At 48.4% G+C, this 19,792-nt stretch overlaps 2 long non-coding RNA genes across 6 annotated transcripts; both read right to left on the reverse strand.

Annotated features, from left to right (window-relative positions):
* Positions 1 to 9,603: 9,603 nt before the first annotated feature.
* Positions 9,604 to 10,289, reverse strand: LOC120846176. 3 transcript variants are annotated; one of them, XR_006078234.1, is made up of 4 exons: positions 9,985 to 10,045; positions 9,855 to 9,926; positions 9,692 to 9,775; positions 9,604 to 9,630 (listed from the first exon to the last, which is right to left on the reverse strand). It is a non-coding gene; the product is annotated as an uncharacterized LOC120846176 (long non-coding RNA). The 3 variants fall into 3 exon arrangements; XR_006078233.1 differs by lacking the exon at positions 9,985 to 10,045 and adding an exon at positions 10,275 to 10,289 and having other exon boundaries at positions 9,607 to 9,633; XR_006078232.1 differs by having other exon boundaries at positions 9,607 to 9,633.
* Positions 10,290 to 10,476: 187 nt separating this feature from the next.
* LOC121837592 lies at positions 10,477 to 11,162 on the reverse strand. 3 transcript variants are annotated; one of them, XR_006078237.1, is made up of 4 exons: positions 10,858 to 10,918; positions 10,728 to 10,799; positions 10,565 to 10,648; positions 10,477 to 10,503 (listed from the first exon to the last, which is right to left on the reverse strand). It is a non-coding gene; the product is annotated as an uncharacterized LOC121837592 (long non-coding RNA). The 3 variants fall into 3 exon arrangements; XR_006078236.1 differs by lacking the exon at positions 10,858 to 10,918 and adding an exon at positions 11,148 to 11,162 and having other exon boundaries at positions 10,480 to 10,506; XR_006078235.1 differs by having other exon boundaries at positions 10,480 to 10,506.
* Positions 11,163 to 19,792: the final 8,630 nt, after the last annotated feature.

Genomic DNA, 19,792 nt, shown 5'->3' on the forward strand with positions numbered 1-19,792 from the left:
TTACAATCACGTGCGGTCTACTTCACTTCTAAAAATGTGATCAAAGATCATTCATCTCGGACCTACAGATGGTGCCACTCAACCCGGCCGAATATGGTCAAACGGTGAACTGCGCTCGTCAGCCAATCGCAAATGATGGCTTCTTGCGCAAACAAGCAGTCGACTAGTCCTGCTCATCTACACAGGAAGTCATCGCTCGCAATTGACTGATGAGCGCCATTCGATGTTCAACAATATTCGGCTGGGTTCGGTGGCGCCATCTGTAGGGCTGAGATTCGTGATCTTTAATCACATTTGTGATAGTGAAATGGGCCACACAAGATTGAAACTGTTTAATTTTTGGGATGCTCAGAGTAAGTTACGGCCATAAATATGCCATCTTCAAAAGCTCTGGAACTACCCTTTAATATTGGCTTCCCTTAGAACTGCAAATATGGCATGGCCCATTAAACCTTTAAATAATAAAGTTAAATAACAGATTTTGGTTGATTAGTCAACACACTGGATACTTTATTCACCCACCTAATGTTTGCAGAGCCCTACAGATGTCTTGTGAAGACTGCATCCACATATCAACCACCTCCTCTTCTTAAACTTTGCAAAGGATAAAAAATAATGCCCAGTGTGGTGCACTTTAGGTGATTTTCTTTGAGACACTCTGTAATGCAACAACACACAGTAGAGGCCTATGGATGCTAAAATAGCTGTCAAACTTGCCAACTGCAAGGTTGTTGATCTGTCTCATGGCAGCACACACTATGACACTTTCATGACGTGTTGTGAAGATCACCCTGCCACTGGCTAAGCAGATATGCAACACCTACTTCAAGAATTTGGGCAGTAGTTCATTCTCCGGCTCCTTGATATTGAAATCTACGACTGTGATGGGCATGTTGCATGAGTCTGTCAGTCTCATTGTTCACTTGTTACACCTGTGACAGTTACATAGTGCAAGCTGTATGATATGTCCAACTATAATCTATTACCTTCTATGAAACAATGTTGGGATGCTTTTTTGCAGAAGTAAGATGGGCAAAGAAAGTCCATGTGTACTGAAACTGTTCTCAAAAGCTAATGGTGATGGCCAAGGAGAATGTATGGTCGATCTCACAAGTCGGCCTCTCTGTCTAGTCAAGCTTCGAGCCTACCTCGGCACCATTTTTGTCCAAAGATAGTCAATTTCTATGCTGCCAAACCAACCGTACAAACTATCCACCTGACTGACAAAATCGGAGGTGGGGGGGGGGGGGGGGAAGGTCGTCAAGAAATGTTTTGCATTTCAAACCTGCTTTTGGCAATGCACAGTGCCAGTCAGCAGACAGTGCTCACCTTATTGAAGGTGCTGCACACAGATGTAGGAGGCAATCATGTTAAGGGTGTGCAGGGCGCATGGAGGTTCCATTCCCACAGAGGGCTGCGGGTGTGGGCTCTATACTCACCCTAGCATTGACTAACTGCATAGGCTCTGGTAGCGCAAGACGGTACTGACCTGACTGGCACTTGCACTGTACGAGCACTCGTGCAACCGCCGAAGCATCATCCAAAGCAATTAGCCCTGCTTTTAGCACATGCGGCCGACATTATTTCATGCTAAGGTGAGACGAAGGATTGACAACTTGTGCGCCCAAAAGCTTTGCTGCAATCGGCCCACTATTACTGGTCGAGAGCTGACTGCGATGTCGTTAGTAGGATCTAATTGAAAATAATAAGTGTAGCGCCTGACCGTCAAATTGCACCATGTTGCATTGAGCAGTTGATGACTACAAGTTTCCACCATACTCTTCATATGCACTATTAGGCTTGTAGTGCCCAATAGGTGACCAGTAGCCACAATCTCCATTTCTGAATTGAATCCAAAGTCACTGGGTACTGAAAAATTAATAAAAGTGCCGTCAGCCTGGCGCACTTGATCAACAGTTGCGCCAGGCTGAACGTGAAAGTTTGCGATGGCTCTGGTGGCATTGAAAAATGATATTAGTGGCAAAAAAGTGGAGATAAGCTTATCTGTGGAGATAAGCTAGACTAAGAGATAAAGGGTGTCTGGAATGCCGAAGACGTTGATATTGATGATGAACGCTTTCAGTGTACTGACGTATCACAGTGATCTTGTGGTCACGCTTTCAGAAGGACCCTTTAAGTACTCTGACGTCATGAGTAGAAACCATTAGAGAGAAACATTGCGATAAGCCGCCAATAGCAGGAAATTTCCCGAAAATTTCTGATCCTTCCCTCTGCACAGTGCGAGTCTTTATAATGTATGCTTTTTAGTATTTTGTACCCATTTGCAATGTGGGACGTGATCAATCAAGGTGCCGTGCTGCATCGTCCAAGTAGGCAAAAATTTTCTGTTAATGGACAGACTTTTTTTTCTTTTTTACTGAGGTAAGTTCATAAAATCATATTTTCACTGATAAAATTCACCCCTTAGCCACGCCACTGAACAAAATGGAAGTGCGATCCGATGAGGAAACAATATTTCGTAGTCCGTTTACACTGAGCAACATCTATTGGGTTCATGTCACACAAACCTCAGGTTACCATTCCTTTATAGCATTCTGAAAGGCTGGAACACCAGTCTGTTGAATCTGACCTACCATGTTCATTATGTTTTCCTTCTGATACTTAGCACCACCATAGTTGTATGCTAAAATATATGTATATCATGCGGTAAGTATAAAATTATTTGTACACTGAATAAGCAATGGGGGAGTTACCGGTGTACTGATAGCAGATGACTTGCTTCCATCGTGAAGATACTCCAGCGATCATGTACACGAGGGCATGGGTTGCGGCTGGCGGCTCGGTGGTCGGTGCTTCAGGCACGCCCATAGTCACGTGACCACGGATGGAGCTGGTGCTGGGGTCATACTCAAACTTCTCGACGATGGCCATCTCGTCCAGCAACAGTACGCATTTGCGCTCCTGTGGCTTGAGGTGAGGCACCTTCTTCTCTAGAAGCTGGAATACTTCTCCCAGCACCCCGGGCTCGAAACGGATGCCTAAAATACAAGATTTTGCAGTTTATTCAGATTATTACATCCACTCATACTAGTATCTTGGGAGCTCAAAATGGATTCAACGAAGTTCGAAGGACTAGACACGGCGGTCCTTCATTTCACCAAGCTTTCAATCTGTTTAACGGAATTATAATCTTCATTACGACATTTCAACACTTAAACTGACAAAGGCAAGGGCACAAAAGGCAGTTTTATCTTTTATACGCACTGAACTCGACCCCAAACAGACAAGCATGCCAGTAATGCCACGCGCGTTGCCGAGCAAGGACGTGCGTGGCCAAATGGTTACCGCACTTGGCTGTCACACAGAGGCTCCAGGTTCAATTTGAGGGAGCTGAATGCTCTTTTGTTTATTCTTTCAACTTGGCGTTCTTGTAAGTTCGAGAACATTGTCGTCCGATTGAGTTTCAGACGTTCTGCGAGACGAAAGTTCTACGCAGAATGTTCCAGAAACTCACGCGGGTACAAGATGTGCTCTGCGGGGTGAGCCGGAGTCAGTCTCGACCCAACGCTTGATCCTGCCGTCACGCTGCCATCAACGCTAGGCTTTCTCATATTTGTTTTGGGCACAAGTTCGCCCCATGAAACATTTAGTTTGTTTCAGTTTTCGTCGCCTTATCAATTGTCATTCGTGACATTATAATAAGAACCAACCACCTTGATTTGAAGTTAAAATAAAAAAAAAAACGGTAGCTGTGAAACACCAAGATAGAAGCTAAAGCAATCCCAGAAATATACAATTGTTCTCTCCGGTATTTTAATTTTCAAGTAAACTACATAGAGTATAATTTTAATGGAACTGGATAATGCCATGCAACAATTTTTTCGCAGATGATAAATTCTACATAAACATAATCCTTGATGCTCTTAACCTACAAAGCACAATTTTTCTCTCCACACTATGGTAGTTGCAAAAAAAAAAAAGACTAAAACAAGCAGCCTTCTCCCACTTAACTTGCAGCCAGTACAAGTTGCCATGCGATCTGCTATTACTTATATGCCGTTCATCAAAGCCATGGGCTGGGGATGGTAAAGCATGTAGCATGCAGCATGTGGTGAGCTCCAAACGACCTTCAACGTTGGCTATTCTTGTGCAGAGGTTAGCCAAGAGCCACTACCCAAATGCACCGATTGTCAAGAGCCCAGCTCGATCGTTCCTGCAGTTCTCCTCAAAAACTCAGGCGTCTCTTTTAGCTATTGGCACCACATGGTGCTCCCCCTGACTGTAACCAGAGTTATCTTCGGGGCGATATTATATAGCAAATGACGTTTTAGCAAATAGGCTGTTCATAGCCTTCGGCAAAGTAGGCTTCCAGCAGACCATGCTGCATGCACTCACCCTTTACTGTCGCTTGGGGGAAATGAGATAATCAAGCTCAAGCGTGAACCACCTAGGGCAGGAATAACTGAACTGCTCTTTGCGGGCCGAAGTGCGGCTCTCGTGGGGCTCAAATTAAAATAGTTTGGCTGAAACACGAAACTTTGTAAAAATGTTACAGTGGGGAACAGGTGAAAAACATGACATTAATAATACTGGGTTTGAAGCAGGCACGTAGCCAGGAAAGGGACCCATGGAGTTGCCCCCCCCCCCCCCCCCCCCCCCCCGAAATCTTCAATTTTGCTGGGGCCTCCTCTCCTCTCTCCCCCTCAAACAGGAGTTTGTCCTGTATGAGTGGGAGGGAGTCAAAATCCTGGCTACGAGCCTGGTTTGAAGTTGCGATTTCGTTGTCAATACGCATCTTTATTGGCCTCCTGATCCAATAAAGATCAATATAAATTTTACATTAAGTTGTAATGGTCAGGTGAAGGCAAATCAGCTAGAACATAATCTATTGCTTTTATTTTCTAGCTTCTTTGCAACATCCTCGCATGGTAAGATGAGGCAGCATTAGCTTTGTGTGAGACGTTTTGCCCAAAATTGTTTACAACCTTTGCTTATTGACCTACATGTTCATTTCATTTCATTTATTTACCTCAAGAGCGTCTTTGAGGACGCATTACATGAGGGGGGTAGGTGGTACATGCATTTGTAACAACATAGTCACACAATTTTCAAACACAGTCATTGGTATAACAAAATCATTGGAATCAGTCCAGCACAGTTTACAAAAGGGAAGTCACATCGTACGTACACAACTGCAATTTTGAACTGGACGTAACTATATATAAAACAACAATTTCAATATGAAAAAACGGAAAGCGAGTATGAAAACAACAAACAAGCATGTACGTGTACTATTCATGCCACAGGCGCTCGCACATTGATTTAAATTCAACGGGATTTGTGTTAGTAACCATCTCGTCTGGCAAGTTATTCCATTCAGTAATCAATAATATTAAGGGTGAAAACAGGAAGGAATTAGTGTGTGACTGGTATTGCTGCACCTTACAGGAATTATCGGTTCGAGGAGAAATATAATGTGCGGAATGACAATGGGTGCTTTTAAAGCACGAGTTGCTGTAGTATAAGTCATGAAAGTAACATATGCAGTAAATATTGCGCCGGGTAGACAATGGAGTCAGACCCAAATTTATTTTTAAAGCTGAGACCTAGTTTGAGGCGAAAAGTCGTTTGATATGAACCGGGCTGCTTTGCTTAGGACAGATTCTAATTTGGAAGAAAGATAATTTTGATGCGGATGCCATATGATACTTGCATATTCTAGTTTAGGAAGAATAATTGTTTTATATGCTAGCAGTTCTGTTTATGTGGGGGCCAGGTGTAGGGTGCGCCTTAAGAAACCTAGAGATTTAAATGAGTTGGTGACTAAGTTATCGATCTGTTGTTTCCATGAGAGACTTTCAGGGATGTTTACTCCTAAGTATTTGTAAAGTGAAACACATTCAAGTTGCTGCATGAGTAATGTATATTGGCCGTATGATTTGTTTGAATTCGTAGTAACGGTCATTTGTTTACATTTGCCGGGGTTAACAGTCATCTGCCATTCTGAGCACCAGGAAGATATAGCATCAAGGTCATTTTGGAGGACGTTATGGTCTGTCGGGTCTAAGATTTTTCTATAAATAACACAATCATCTACGAATAGGCGGATAGTTGAGGTAATCGAAGAGGGAAGATCGTTGATATAAATGACTTATCGACCTACATTTGCGTATTAAAATTGTTCTTTTACAAATGATGCAATGCAGCAGCCTAATGAAGAAACGAGGTCACTGTTCCGGGTATGCACACAATCAGTAAAAGCTACTAAGCCGAGTCATCTAATATATCCTCTTGATGAAAGCGTTTGGTTATAGCGTGAAATCAAAGCACTACGAAACATAATTTCAACATTTTAACCAAACCTTAAGTATGATGAAGAAGGCTTTATAAAAAAATGCCAAGAGCACATGAAAGAAACAATATTTCCATCATGTACCTACGCCGCCGCCCCGCCCCGCCCCGCCCTCCCCCAAACCATATATAGAGCGAGTTTGGTCAATAAAAGGAACGGGCAGAGCCAGGGCGTGCGCCAGACGCAGAAAGGAGGCTTGACATGCTCACCCAATCAGAAACCGAAAAACACCCCTAGCGGTGGTAGCTAGAAACAGTTTTAATAAGCGCATAAGAGTTAAATGTAGTAAGTCTTTAAAGTTGAAAATATGGTCCACGTGATGTTTCAATTATGATCATGGAAAAAGATGTAAGAATTGAATGTGCCGCTTGAACTCTGTTTTGCTCGGACAAAGTCTGACCGCTCAGACGGCAGATTCCCGGCTCTCGGCCCCTGGCATGTGGATTATGTCATTCATTCTGCTAGGTTTTTATTTTGCATGACCATGAACGAAAAATCATGTGTAGCATATTTTCAGCCACCAAAAGTTACTCCGACGCACATATTTATTTTGTTTCTAGTGACTACCAGGGTATGATTGGCGGCTTCTGGCTGGCCTCATTCGAATTTGTGAAGGTGACCTGGAACACACCAAGCCTGCTTTCGATCAATGACGCCACATCATTTACGTCCTATACATCCTACCTTACGGCGAACTCTCTCTAAATACAACTCTTATCCCCCTCCCCTCCCCCTCCCACCCCGATGCAGCTCTCGAAACATGAACAACTTTGCTTGTGGCTCTTGGACATTGTCAGTGTGGCCACCCCGGACCTAGGGTTTACCGCAGAGGGTTCAGTAAGCTAACCTACCAAACCATAGAGCCATTTGCTAACATGAATGCCACCATTAGCTGAAGTGCCATTCAATGAAATGTCGTGGTTTTGTTTTCGTTTCTTAAAACATTTTTCGATCAAGTGAATGCCTCCTATCATCTTCACAGTTACAACAGTGAGCTGAGAAAAAAATAATAATGCAAAACATGGCTTTCTTTTAACCTTAAATTCATTTCCCAACAGAAACTTCTGGGTTTATCGTGCTACATGGAAGTATACTGAGGACAAACTAGTGCTAGTATGCGTGCAATGAGATAAGCATTCGAACCCAATATGTTTGATCTGCCCCTTTATATCACACGGAACTAAATAAAAAAGAAACCACGACACCACTTTATTACATCCAGAAAGTTTGTGGAGACTGCAAAATAGTAGAGTTACTACAAAGATACTACATCTGCTAACAACCAACAGGGAGCTTTGAGGCAGATGAGTAACCCAAGAACAAACTTGCCTTCGAGTCTCCGCCTCAGCGTTCTGGACGATGGCAATGGGAAGCCCCCCTCCAGCATCAGGTCGTAGCCCGTGCTGCCACAGGCAAATCGCATCTGCAAAGACTTTTTAACAGTCTCGTTAGACCACTTAGATCCCCTGTTGCTAGTTCTTGACAAAGCTAACAGTTGATCCGCAGTGAAGATCTTGCGCAAGTGTGTGGAATGTTGCTTCCCTAGTCTTCTGCAAAGCAGCCTGCCTCACCAAGCGGCGGTTCTCATTCTCCAGGTGCTTAATTCTCCTCCTCATCTGAAGAATTACATCTTCGATGAGTCTAGGTGAAATGAGCGATGGACATACAGGGTGCAGGGTCCTTGTCGACGTCCCGGCCACTGCTTCCTGGAATCATGGCATGGGAACCAAATGATTCTCCACGTCACAAAATCAATCCAAGCTGCGTAGGAACCATGGGAGTACATACCTTGCTGGTGGAGGCTCCGTCGCTAGATGCCTTCGCACCGGTCTGGAGATGCTGCATGGCCTCTGCTGCCTGCTGTAAAAAGTGTGGTGGTGTCATTTCAGAGCTACGCAGGTCTTTTAAAGACACTTACGTAGCACAACCCGCTGGTTGCTGTGAAGGGCGTCGTCCCAAGACAGGCCTGCAGGGTTCCCCTTGAGGTCCCGGCCGCTGCCTCCTGCAAACACGGCATGGGGACTGAATGATGCTCTGTGTCACAAGATCGATGCCAGCTGTGCGAGAATCATGGGACATACCCTGCTGGTGGAGGCTCCATCGCTAGATGGCTCTGCACCGGTCTGGAGATGCTGCATGGCCCCTGCTGCCTGCTGTAAAGAGTGCGGTGGTGTTACCTCAGGATTACGCAGGTGTCTTGAAGACACTTACGTAGCACAACCCGCTGGTTGCCGTAAAGGGCGTCGTCCCGAAAGAGGCCTGCAGGGTTCCCGAGGTCCTGGCTGCTGCTTCCTGCAATCATGGCATGGGAACAGAATGATGCTTCGCATCACAAGATCTATTCAAGCTGTGCAGGAACCATGGGACATACCCCACTGCTGGAGGCCCCACCGTGGAATGTTTCCGCATCAGCCTGGAGCTGCTGCATGGCCCCTGCTGCCTGCTGTAAAGAGTGCGGTGTTGCTACTTCAGGGCTAGACAGGTCCCCTAAAGACACTTACGTAGCATATCCCGCTGGTTGTGGTGTAGGGCGCTGTCCGAAGACAGGCCTGCAGGGTTCCCCTTGAGGTCCCGGCCGCTGCTTCCTGCAACCACGGCACGGGGACCGAATGATGCTCTGTGTCACAAGATCGATGCCAGCTGTGCGAGAACAATGGGACATACCCTGCTGGTGGAGGCTCCATCGCTAGATGGCTCCGCACCGGTCTGGAGATGCTGCATAGCCCCTGCTGCCTGCTGTAAAGAGTGCGGTGGTGTTGCCTCAGGGCTACGCAGGTCCCTTGAATACACTTACGTAGCACATCCCGCTGGTTGCCGTAAAGGGCGTCGTCCCAAGACAGGCCTGCAGGTTTCCCGAGGTCCCGGCTGCTGCTCTCTGCAATCATGGCATAGGAACAGAATGATGCTCCGCGTCACAAGATCAATCCGAGCCGTGTAGGAACCATGAGACATACCCCGCTGGTGGAGGCTCCGTCGCTCAATGCCTTCACACCGGTCTGAAGACGCTGCATGGCCCCTGCTGCCTGCTGTAAAGAGTGCGGTGGTGTTGCCTCCCTCGGGGCTACGCAGGTCACTTGAAGACACTTACGTAGCACATCCCGCTAATTGCCATAAAGGGCGTCGTCCCAAGAGAGGCCTGCAGGGTTCCCGAGGTCCCGGCTGCTGCTTCCTGCAATCATGGCATGGGAACAGAATAATGCTTCGCATCACAAGATCTATTCAAGCTGTGCAGGAACCATGGGACATACCCCACTGCTGGAGGCTCCGCCGAGGAATGTTTCTGCACCAGTCTGGAGCTGCTGCATGGCCCCTGCTGCCTGCTGTAAAGAGTGCGGTGTTGCTACTTCAGGGCTAGTCAGGTCCCCTAAAGACACTTACGTAGCATATCCCGCTGGTTGTGGTGAAGGGCGCTGTCCGAAGACAGGCCTGCAGGGTTCCCCTTGAGGTCCCGGCCGCTGCTTCCTGCAACCACGGCATGGGGACCGAATGATGCTCTGTGTCACAAGATCGATGCCAGCTGTGCGAGAACAATGGGACATACCCTGCTGGTGGAGGCTCCATCGCTAGATGGCTCCGCACCGGTCTGGAGATGCTGCATGGCCCCTGCTGCCTGCTGTAAAGAGTGCGGTGGTGTTGCCTCAGGGCTACGCAGGTCCCTTGAAGACACTTACGTAGCACATCCCGCTGGTTGCCGTAAAGGGCGTCGTCCCAAGACAGGCCTGCAGGTTTCCCGAGGTCCCGGCTGCTGCTCTCTGCAATCACGGCATGGGAACAGAATGATGCTCCGCGTCACAAGATCAATCCGAGCCGTGTAGGAACCATGAGACATACCCCGCTGGTGGAGGCTCCGTCGCTAAATGCCTTCACACCGGTCTGAAGACGCTGCATGGCCCCTGCTGCCTGCTGTAAAGAGTGCGGTGGTGTTGCCTCGGGGCTACGCAGGTCCCTTGAAGACACTTACGTAGCACATCCCGCTGATTGCCATAAAGGGCGTCGTTCCAAGACAGGCCTGCAGGGTTCCCGAGGTCCCGGCTGCTGCTTCCTGCAATCATGGCATGGGAACAGAATAATGCTTCGCATCACAACATCTATTCAAGCTGTGCAGGAACCATGGGACATACCCCACTGCTGGAGGCTCCGCCGAGGAATGTTTCTGCACCAGTCTGGAGCTGCTGCATGGCCCCTGCTGCCTGCTGTAAAGAGTGCGGTGTTGCTACTTCAGGGCTAGTCAGGTCCCCTAAAGACACTTACGTAGCATATCCCGCTGGTTGTGGTGAAGGGCGCTGTCCGAAGACAGGCCTGCAGGGTTCCCCTTGAGGTCCCGGCCGCTGCTTCCTGCAACCACGGCATGGGGACCGAATGATGCTCTGTGTCACAAGATCGATGCCAGCTGTGCGAGAACAATGGGACATACCCTGCTGGTGGAGGCTCCATCGCTAGATGGCTCCGCACCGGTCTGGAGATGCTGCATGGCCCCTGCTGCCTGCTGTAAAGAGTGCGGTGGTGTTGCCTCAGGGCTACGCAGGTCCCTTGAAGACACTTACGTAGCACATCCCGCTGGTTGCCGTAAAGGGCGTCGTCCCAAGACAGGCCTGCAGGTTTCCCGAGGTCCCGGCTGCTGCTCTCTGCAATCACGGCATGGGAACAGAATGATGCTCCGCGTCACAAGATCAATCCGAGCCGTGTAGGAACCATGAGACATACCCCGCTGGTGGAGGCTCCGTCGCTAAATGCCTTCACACCGGTCTGAAGACGCTGCATGGCCCCTGCTGCCTGCTGTAAAGAGTGCGGTGGTGTTGCCTCGGGGCTACGCAGGTCCCTTGAAGACACTTACGTAGCACATCCCGCTGATTGCCATAAAGGGCGTCGTTCCAAGACAGGCCTGCAGGGTTCCCGAGGTCCCGGCTGCTGCTTCCTGCAATCATGGCATGGGAACAGAATAATGCTTCGCATCACAAGATCTATTTAAGCTATGCAGGAACCATGGGACATACCCCACTGCTGGAAGCTCCGCCGAGGAATGTTTCTGCACCAGTCTGGAGCTGCTGCATGGCCCCTGCTGCCTGCTGTAAAGAGTGCGGTGTTGCTACTTCAGGGCTAGACAGGTCTCTGGAAGACACTTACGTAGCACAACCCGCTGGTTGCTGTAAAGGACATTGTCCCAAAACAGGCCTGCAGGGTTCATGAGGTCCCGGCCGCTGCTTCCTGCAATCATGGCATGGGAAAAAAATGATGCTTCGCATCACAAGATCCATCCAAGCTGTGAAGAAACCATGGGACATACCCCGCTGCTGGAGGCTCCGCCGAGGAATGTTTCCGCACCAGTTTGGAGCTGCTGCATGGCCCCTGCTGCCTGCTGTGAGGAGTGCGGTGGTGTTGCCTCAGGGCTACACAGGTCCCTTGAAGACACTTACGTAGCATATCCCGCTGGTTGTGGTGAAGGGCGCTGCCCGAAGACAGGCCTGCAGGGTTCCCCTTGAGGTCCCGGCCGCTGCTTCCTGCAATCATGGCATGGGAACAGAATGATGCTTCGCATCACAAGATCCATCCAAGCTGTGCAGGAACCATGGGACATACCCCGCTGCTGGAGGCTCTGCCGTGGAATGTCTCTGCACCAGTCTGGAGCTGCTGCAGCGCCCCTGCTGCCTGCTGTAAAGAGCACGGTGGTGCTACTTCAGGGCTACACAGGTCCCTTGAAGACACTTACGTAGCATATCCCGCTGGTTGTGGTGAAGGGTGCTGTCCGAAGACAGGCCTGCAGGGTTCCCCTTGAGGTCCCGGCCGCTGCTTCCTGGAATCACGGCTTGGGAACCAAATGATTCTCCACGTCACGAAATCAATTCAAGCTGTGTAGGCACCATGGGAGTACATACCTTGTTGGTGGAGGCTCCATCGCTAGATGGCTCTGCACCGGTCTGGAGATGCTGCATGGCCCCTGCTGCCAGCTGTAAAGAGTGTGGTGGTGTTACCTCAGGGCTACGCAGGTCTCTTGAAGACATTTACGTAGCACAACCCGCTGGTTGCCGTAAAGGGCGTCGTCCCAAGACAGGCCTGCAGGGTTTCCGAGGTCTCGGCTGCTGCTCCCTGCAATCATGGCATGGGAACAGAATGATGCTCCGCGTCACAAGATCCATCCCAGCTGTGCAGGAACCATGGGACATACCCCGCTGCTGGAGGCTCCGCCGAGGAATGTTTCTGCACCAGCCTGGAGCTGCTGCACGGCACCTGCTGCCTGCTGTAAAGAATGTGGTGGTGTTACCTCAGGGCTACGCAGGCCTCTAGAAGGAAGACACTTACGTAGCACAACCCGCTGGTTGCCGTAAAGGGCGTCGTCCCAAGACAGGCCTGCAGGGTTTCCGAGGTCCCGGCTGCTGCTCCCTACAATCATGGCATGGGAACAAAATAATACTCCACATCACAAGATCCATCCAAGCTGTGCAGGAACCATGGGACATACCCCGCTGCTGGAGGCTCCGCCGAGGAATGCTTCTGCACTGGTCTGAAGATGCTGCATGGCCCCTGCTGCCTGCTGTAAAGAGTGCGGTGGTGTTACCTCAGGGCTACACAGGTCCCTTGAAGACACTTGCGTAGCATATCCCACTGGTTGCGGTGGAAGGCGCTGTCCGAAGACAGGCCTGCAGGGTTCCCATCGAGGCCCCGGCTGCTGGTTCCTGCAATTCCAGCATGGGAAAAGAATGATGCTCCGCGTCACAAGATCACTCCAAGCTGTGCAAGAACCATGGAACATAACCTGGTAGTGAAGGTGGTTCTCATTTTAACCGATTCACATTTTTTGTTCTTGTATGTGCCTTCACATTTTAACCTTCTCAAAATAACTCCTTTTCTCATTTCGACTCTTCTCAAAACAAACTTTCTAATTTTATCCCCTCTCAATCTCAGTTTTACAGATTTCAGAAAAACTATTTTATTTTGATTCTTCTTGAAACAACTATCATTTTATCCCTTCTCAATGAAACTCATTTTTACAGCCCTCAAAAAAACTTTTGCGATCGGACCCTTCTCAAAAGAACCTTTCACTGTTTATCCACTCTCGAAGCAACTTTTTTATTTCAGCGTACTAATTAATTTATCTTTGTGAATGGGAACTTTTGATACTGCTAGTAACCTGGATTTCACTATTCAGGCAAACAGGAACGGCACGCATTTGTCAGCAGGGTAGTTTGTTCTGGCGGGAAGACTGCCTGAGGATATCGTACATGCAAACTGACATATCACATACCGATAAAGAGCATGCTCTTAAATCAACCGAGAGTTCCCATTGACAGCCTAGTGAGAGTGCCACTTTCATTTTAGAGCGCAGCTCTTAGGGGCCCGTTTCCGGCTTGAGCGGCGTCGGCGTCGGCGTCGGCGTCGGCGTCGCCGTCGGCGTCGCCGTCGGCGTCGGCGTCGGCGTAACCGCGCGGTGCATCATGGGAAATGTCCCATAATGCACCGCGCGAGCCCCCCACCGGGGTCACGTGACCTCGTGGGGGGGGCACGTGACCCCCCCGAGGTCACGTGACCCCAGTGCATCATGGGAAATGTCCCGTAATGCACCGCGCGAGCCCCCCACCGGGGTCACGTGACCTCGTGGGGGGCACGTGACCCCCCCGAGGTCACGTGACCCCCCGAAGTCACGTGACTCCCCTGAGGTCACGTGACCCCCGCCGATGTCGCGTGACCCCCAATGACGTCATCGTCACTGATGACGTCACCGGCATCCACATCGTCATCGTCATCATCACTGATGACGTCATGATGACGATGTGGATGCCGGTGACGTCATCACTGATGACGTCACCAGCATCCACATCGTCATCGTCATCATCACTGATGACGTCACCGGCATCCACATCGTCATCGTCATCATCACTGATGACGTCACCGGCATCCGCATCGTCATCGTCATCATCACTGATGACGTTACCGACATCCGCATCGTCATCGTCATCATCACTGATGACGTCATCAGTGACGTCAATGATGTTGTCACCGGCATCCACATCGTCATCGTCACTGATGACGTCACCGGCATCCGCATCGTCATCATCACTGATGACGTCACCGGCATCCGCATCGTCATCGTCATCATCACTGATGACGTTACCGACATCCGCATAGTCATCGTCATCATCACTGATGACGTCATCAGCGACGTCACTGATGACGTCACCGACATTCGCATCGTCATCGTCATCATCACTGGTGAAGTCATCAGTGACGTCACTAATGACGTCATCGGTACCCGCATCGTCATCGTCAATGATGACGTCATCAGTGACCTCAGTGATGACATCATCGGCATTGGGGGTCACGTGACCCCCCAAGGTCACGTGACCCCCCCCCCCTGGTTAGTTTAACCCCCCCCCAGTGCCCTTCCCTCCTCCTCCTCAAGAGCTGCGCTCTAATTCGGCGTTACAGGGAGTTGTAAGCAGCTTTCACTTTTATTATGTGGACTGCTGTACAGAGAACTTGTAGAAAACTGGTAGCATTGGCATTCATGCCTCTGAGCAATGCTTAGCATGCTTGGGCATACTTACACCAAAATGAGGGCTCCCTTGTTGTCCACATTATTATATCTCTACTTGTCTTCCTTGAAGCCACGGTTACGAGTAGGAAAGTGCTTCAAAATTGGAATCCTGGAAAAAGGGGTGCTCCGACAAACAAACGGGGAAAATCACGAGACAACAATAGTGTCATGCCCGAGAGGGTAAATATTAGGTTATTTCCTTCATTGTTTTTACCAGAAAAAGTGAGGCCCCAACCGGGATCTATATAGAGTGTCCCAGTTATCTCGAACCAAGATTTTTAATAAGATGACTAAGTGCTCTCTGCAAACAGAACTAATGTTCTTAGTAGGTGTCTTGGCAAAGAGTCACAATATTTTTATTTAGCCTAATTAATTCATTAAAAGAAATTAGAAGACCTTAAAATGTTGATTCAAGGAAAGGTGTAAATTTGCAAGTTGTAGAGAGCACCCGCTCGACGTGTTTTAACATATGGTATGCTTTGCCTGCTGTTTATTCAAACCTTCAAAGAATGCCTATTCACGGCCCACCTTTGCGCCATAATTGGGTGTTCGAAAATAGCACGTTGTCTCGTGGTACCATATTTGACGGTCATTTCGTAAGGGCTGGACAAAAGGCACACACAAGGTGCACTACGATACAAACACCTCACTTCCAATTGACATTTATGCCCTTTTATCGATATTTTAAAGTTAGGTCAATTTCTCATTAATTCTTTAATTAGAATCAATGAAAAATACTGCTTTATAGAAAAGGTGACAACTAACAACAGACAGTTGGTTTTAAAGCGCTCCTTTTTTGAAAGCTTGGTTCGACATAGCTGGAACACCCTGATTATGCGCAGGTATAACAAGTGGAAGTTCCAGGTGTGGCAGAGGCCAGAAGTGGGCTAAGAAGAACAGAAATGCCTCGGACATACTGTGCCACTTGGCGACGCAAATTTCTTTGCGTGATTTTCTAAACAAGACTAGGGCAAACTCTCTGCTCCATCTCACCATAAGTCGGCGAACAACAAAGGTTACGGCCCACGTGAGCCAATCAGTGCGACGGAGTGAAGCATGGGCACTGTTTCACACAGGGGTAATGCTCAGTGACGGCGAATGTCAGTGGCTCGCCTTAAAGGGATACTACAACGAAATTTCGGCGCTCATTTTTTGGTCTATATGTGTTCAAAGAAGCACCATCAAATCGAACATACCAATATCTTGTTAAAAAAGTCACAAAAAAGAATTTTAAAACGAAGTAAACGATTAGCAAAGAGCACCTGGTGGATGTCGCTAACGCCTCGCTTGTAATGCCTGTCTAGGAACCTTGGCAGCTAGTGACGGAGGTTGTCTCGCCTCCGGCCACGACGAGAGAAGAGGGGCAGGAGGAACTCCCCTCCTCCCGAGAATGCCTTTTTTGTGTCGCAGAAGTCGCTAATGTCCCCCTACAAGATTATAGAAGATTAACCCGTCACTCAAAATTTGTACAAAAGCAGCCGCTTCGGTGGCTGGAACGACTAGGCCATCCTCTCGACGTCAGCTTCGCCGTAGCTTTGCTCGTCTTGAGACGACCTACGTCACGATTGCGTTGGATGTCACGTGGTCTTTGCTGGGCCTTCTCCGAGCGCTTGCCAGAGTGGGCCGTTTATAACGAAAAATACAGCCACCAGGCTCAACATACAAATGTGCGATTGTCATTTACGGATATTGTGGAACATATTCAACCTATTTTTGAAAACGACGGGAATATTTCAAATTTCGTTGAAGTATCCCTTTAACGATCAAATAGGCTCGTCTGGGAAGCAGCCTTCATTCTTTGTCAAGTTACACTGAAACAGAGTATATTAGCCAGTTTATTTGTATTTTTGACGCCGTTTCTAACCTCCTTTGTGTTCATTCTATCTAAAAGTTGTGAGGGGAAATGAAACTTTAAAATAAAGGCTGACCGAGCATGCCGCAGCATTGGACAAAAGTACAGCATGATGACAAAAGCACCTTAAAGGGGTAGGGAAACAAAATTCCAGCGCTCATTTTCTAGCTTGAATGTGTTGCATGTTGCACCCTAACCTCAAAAACACTAGTCTTCCGTTGAAAGGGACAAGAAAACTAATTTTAAAGCTAAATAAACAATCTTTCAATGTGCACCTGGTGGATGCTGCAGAACCCATTTGGGAGGTAGTCTAGCAACGTTGTGGAATCTGCTACGTAGTCGTGACGTAGCAGATTCCTTCGGAGCAGCGCCGCTCTTTGGCATTTCAACATCTTCCCTCTTAGCTTTCCTCCTCAACTCACAAGTCGCGCATTGTACCATACGGTCTAAGAAGACAGAAAGGAAGGACTGCCCTCTTTCTCGGACCCTCATTCGTGCAACCGGACACAGCCACTCTCCCCCTAGAAGATTAGCCCGTCACTCAAAACTCGAACAAAAGTTGCTTTCCCCACCCCGTTCAGCCCTAAGCTGACAGTGTTGTGGAATTAAGCTACGTGCTCCTTGGGCCAGCCACATGCTATACTTCGTTTCAGCTTCGGTCCGAGCGCGGCCGATGTTATGAGCTGAAGGGCCAATTAAACAGCGAAAGAGGCACAACGTCATGGCGTGCTCTCTGCGCTTGATAGGACTAGCCGGCAGAGGAGCGCGCACAGAGAGAAGGCGAATACCGGCTGGTCCTATCAACTGCAGAGAGCACGCCATGACGTTGTGCCTCTCTCGCTGTTTGATTGGCCCTTCGGCTCATAACATCGGCCGCGCTCGGACCGAAGCTGAAACGAAGTATAGTCACCCCACGGGTACTTCGAACGACTTGGTTGTAACGCGCTGATGCTATTGACACCACCACAACGCTGACGCCACCAAGGGCAAAGCTCATAACCACGCCTGCCTTGCTACTCCACGAACGCAGGAAATCTCTTCTTTCTGTTTTTGTTTGCGTCGGATATCCCATGACGCATCGCGCTCTCCGTTCGCTTCTTTTCGAGCGCTTGCTCGAGTGCACCGTTTGGAACGACAAATATAGCCAGTCGTTCAAAATACAAACGTGCGATTATCATATACAATTATTTTCCGTCATGCTTAACTCATTTCCGTACGAAATTTGAATATTTCAATTTTTGTTTCCATACCCCTTTAATGCCTCATGATCTTGTCAAGGGGTTTGAAAGGCTGTAGTGCTCTGCAAAGCTGTTGGGATACAGTTGATTGATACAAAGCTTTCTGTAAACGAAGCTGATATTTAAGAAGCATTTGTGGAGAGATTAAAACAGGACCGGTTCAAATGCAAAAATGTTTTTAAGAATAAGTTGAAACGGTAAGGGTCAAAACGAAAAAATTGAGTTTAAATAAGAAAGATTCTAACACAAAGGGAGTCTCTCGAGAATGTGTTGAAACAAGAAAGCTTGAAATGTGAAGGGCACTTTGAGATGGCCGGAGTTCAGATGAGAATGGTCAAAATAAGAAGGGTACAATTGAGAAGGAGTTAAACTAAAAGTTCAAACGCTTTTGTTTCGTGTCGACATGCACCTGCTGGCAGTGGCTGTCGCTGCATCACAAGGCAGCCGAGTGTGAAGAGAACTTTTTGTGTGCCACTAACAAAAACAACAGAATAAAACTTTTCATTTGCATTGAACCACTGGTCGTCTCCACGCCGTAGTTTAAGTTACATTAGGCTGCAAAACTGATTGATGTTGTATCATGCACTCCTCCACGACCATCACTCAGAATTCAAAAAGGGTCTCTATTAGATTGCAATGTCAATCAATGCCACAGTATTCATTCCCAGTAGTTGGTCACCTGTCTTTAAAACCAGATCAGTAGAAGATGAATTATTTAATTTCAAAGTTACTCTTATAATTACTTGCTTTAAGTTACTCTCATTATCCAATACCCAATCACCATTTACACTAATGAACCACACCTGATGAAGGTTAATGCAGATTAACTGGAATAAAAGTTGGGTTCTTGCCACAAGCACTCACTTGGCTTCTTGACTCTGAAAAGATGGTTGGAACAGCTGTTGCCTTCAGCTTCCTCCAGCCGTCAAAACGCCTTGTCTGGTACTGCGAGGGTTCGAAGTGGTCCTGCAGCGGATAACGTTTTGGGCGACGTCAAACATGGGCATACGGAAGCTCCAGTCGACGTATAGTTAGCTGACGAGGCTCGCGCACTCAAAAATGGTCACACTGGCGAGTTCGATGAGCGAGTCGCTTGTCGAAAACATTTGCTCCGAACGCCGATGATTGCCTAGGCCGCTCCGCGACTAGATCGGACCGCAAAAAGTGGTCAGCTAGCGACTGCTCAAACTGCGTCGCTTTTTTTTTTTTTCTTTTTTCGCGATGGTCGTTTCTGCAATGAGTTATCGCGTGACTCGATCGCATCGCCGGTGTGAACGCGCCTTTAGAATTCCACCGTAACGCCCGATAAGTACGACGCCACAGGTGGACCGCTCGTCTTTCTGTGGTGCCGCGAAAGTCCACAGACGCTTCCAATGCACCAGACAATGTATTACAAAACAAATACTTTACGGTCTATGTCGGAGCGATTATTTCGCTGCTCTCGCGTGACAATATTAGCAATACCTTACCTGACAAACGTACGTCCAGGCAGAGGGATTCCATCCTGCGCCGCGTCCTATTCTATCCAGCCACAGCTTCCTCCTCCTGGGTGATTTCGGGAGCTTGAACAGCCGAACTCTCGCAGAACTTCTGTTCGCGCACCCCAGCGCACAGCAACCGCCCATTTTTTCAAATGAGCGCGGGAGCGCCGCAAGGCCCGCTATCAACTTTTTTTTTTTTTCTTCGTCACTCGGGCTCCAGTCGATCTCGCCGCACTGGCCGCACCACGCAGTTCGCTTTGCCCTGGTTTGAAACGCATGTTCGTTTATTCTACTGTTGAATATGGGCGTGACGACAACCTCACATGCGCCAAGTTTTCAGTCACTGAGAGTCACACCTTTTCATTCTAGCGACGCTAA

This window comes from Ixodes scapularis, unplaced genomic scaffold (assembly GCF_016920785.2).
Source record: "Ixodes scapularis isolate PalLabHiFi unplaced genomic scaffold, ASM1692078v2 PGA_scaffold4__175_contigs__length_147842914, whole genome shotgun sequence".
Classification (NCBI taxonomy): Eukaryota; Metazoa; Arthropoda; class Arachnida; order Ixodida; family Ixodidae; genus Ixodes; species Ixodes scapularis.